Consider the following 2,543-nt stretch of genomic DNA (forward strand, 5'->3'; position numbering starts at 1 on the left):
AGGTACACCAATTTTCTTAATTTTCCCATTGTGTTGCATAGAGTTTTTAGGTTTTTTGCTGTTATTTTCGTTTATTGATAGTGGAGTCTTGATTTAGTTATATTAAAGACTTCTAGTTTTTAGTAGTCTGCAGTATCATAAATTTTTCTGGTTTTTTGTCAGAGTGACTATAGTTGGGGTATTATTTTAGCTAATTATGTGAAAGAGTATCACAATAGTGATAAAAGACAAAAAATTGAAACAATTTAAAACAAGTTTAAAATAGGAATATGAAAGAACATGTATATGAATAGTTAAGGAGAAAACGTTTCATTATGTAAGGCAATAAAACATCCACGTGAAACATAAGCTGAAAACATACTACATTTTGGCATACGAAACATATGTAATGGATATCAATGTGTCAATGACATATACAATGTGACATATTAATAAGAGAGAGACAAAGAGAGAGAGAGAGAGAGAAGTAGTAACATTTTCACTCGGAGGATCGTTGCGAGGTTAGTTGTCTGAACGGATATTGAAATTTACAAAATTTTCCTTCGGGCCGGATTTGAACCAGCGACCTATGGATATCTGTGTATGAGCCCACTACAGTCCACCGCTCTACCAACTGAGCTACCGAAGGAATGCGCCGCTTTTGCTGCCTCGTGGCCCACTTACGTGAAAGTGACGACGCGGTCCGTGGCTGACCGCCAATGACGCTCTCCCGTTATCTGCAGCTCTCGCGGAGAGGAGGGAGATCTCAGAGGTAATGACGTCACTTAATGATCTGAGAGTGAATAGCTGTGATACTACTCTGCGCCCCGGCCTCTTTCTTGATAGGAGACACATGTACTCGTGAAGCTACCGGCTGAGAGGGTCAACACTCAACCTTACACAGGGTTAGATTAGTGGTAAGTCTAGCAAATGAGAGAAACAGACTGTACAATTGCGATGTGCATTTTTTTTTATGACGCTCTGAAGTTCGTAGGGTTCCTACGAAAGGTAAAAGTAAACACTTCCGGAAGAGAGACAGCAACGCGTGGGTATTTTGAATATAAATTAAAACACTGTAAGCTGAAATGATTCAGAAACTGTGTAGAAACCCACAAAATACTAGTTGTTTCGTGAGCGTGAAAATTACAGCTGTTCTTCCCAGTATTCCACAAATAGCCACTTTTTTCAGGAAAACACACGTAAAAAGTATTAATTTAAGAAAACACTCGGATAGTCAGCGCTAAACAATTTTATTTAACATCAAATATGCAACAGGCCTACGTTTCACTTAAACGAACTAATAATCCGTACTGTTAGTGTGTGATATCACTTATCAGATCCCCTGACACTGTAAGGGTTGAAAGGTCTCTGTTGGATTCCTTTCATGTTAATTTCTTAAATCTGTTGTCATTTACGGCATAAATTCCTCGTCTAAATTTACTGTCTTGTTTCTGACTATCTGGGAGGAGACTGAGTAGTGGAACGTGTTACTTTTACACATAAACAAGAACGATCTGTCACACTACTACACTTTAAAACACAGTTTATATGTAATTCATGTCACACAGTCTCATACGGAACCTACATCCGCTTTCTTTTATATACTGTATATTATAAGATACTGACATCCCCCTTCCCTTCTGTGTGAGAGGATGAATGAGCAAATGTATTTCTAGTTGCATGCTTGAGGGTAGCAGACAAGCCTGTCTGCTAGAGAACAGTAGGACCAACGTCGGAACAGGTAGCTACGCTTTCTAAAAGCAGAGAGGTTTCTATTCTTAGTATGGTCCCGTCCGTCCCTTGTCATGTTGGTATAGGAAGCTGCATCTCTGGCCACTTCCGTTTGTATTTGTGAGCCACCCTCAGGAAGGGACCACGGCAGTCGGTCCGCGGCGAGCGTTTGAAGTGGTAAGATCTCCGGCTAAGTGCGTGTCTGCTAAGTCCGTAGGACAATGGATTTCTTAAGTTCAGCCTAACTGAAAATTTAATCACCTTTATTTCAGGTTTAGCTCTTAAATATCTAATGTTATCTTAAATTGCAACGCAGTGTATTTCGAGTGTGAAGTTCAGAATATATTCCAGTAGTTGCTTTGTCACTAGTTTGTGAGTAAAGTGGAACCACGTGTTGATCAGTAACTCTAACTAAGATCATCAATCTTAAATGCGAATGTGCGTGAGATTAAAACGTCTCGTCTTGACAATATTTTTCAATATAGCAACTTTTCTTTATGTTCAACCCACGTGGGGTGTACTTTGTGAGACCAGTACCACGTGCTTATACAATTGTTTGACCCATCAGGTGAAAGGCGTATGTACTCGATGGCAGCGATGGTGAGGCATGGTAAAAATCTCTGACCAGAGAGCATGTTCAGCTCAGTTGAGTGGCAGTAGCGCGATAGCGCTGTAGCAGTTCAGTAGCGAGCAGTCTGTCGGTAGTAGTAGCGAAGAGCAGTCTGTCAGTAGTTGTGTGTGAGCAGTCGGCGGGCGTCGACATCGCACTATGGTCAAGATTCAGGATGAGGCATATTATTTTAAGTAAGCAGCCCTACGCTCGGCTAGTAATG

The 2,543-nt window shown here is 40.7% G+C and overlaps 1 non-coding gene across 1 annotated transcript; it reads right to left on the reverse strand.

Moving 5' to 3' along the window:
- Positions 1 to 538: 538 nt before the first annotated feature.
- Positions 539 to 628, reverse strand: Trnay-gua (transfer RNA tyrosine (anticodon GUA)). Its single transcript is given in 2 exon segments — positions 539 to 574; positions 592 to 628. It is a non-coding gene; the product is annotated as a tRNA-Tyr (tRNA).
- Between the last annotated feature and the right edge of the window lie 1,915 nt (positions 629 to 2,543).

The sequence above is a fragment of the Schistocerca nitens genome, chromosome 2 (genome assembly GCF_023898315.1).
Source record: "Schistocerca nitens isolate TAMUIC-IGC-003100 chromosome 2, iqSchNite1.1, whole genome shotgun sequence".
Taxonomy (NCBI): Eukaryota; Metazoa; Arthropoda; class Insecta; order Orthoptera; family Acrididae; genus Schistocerca; species Schistocerca nitens.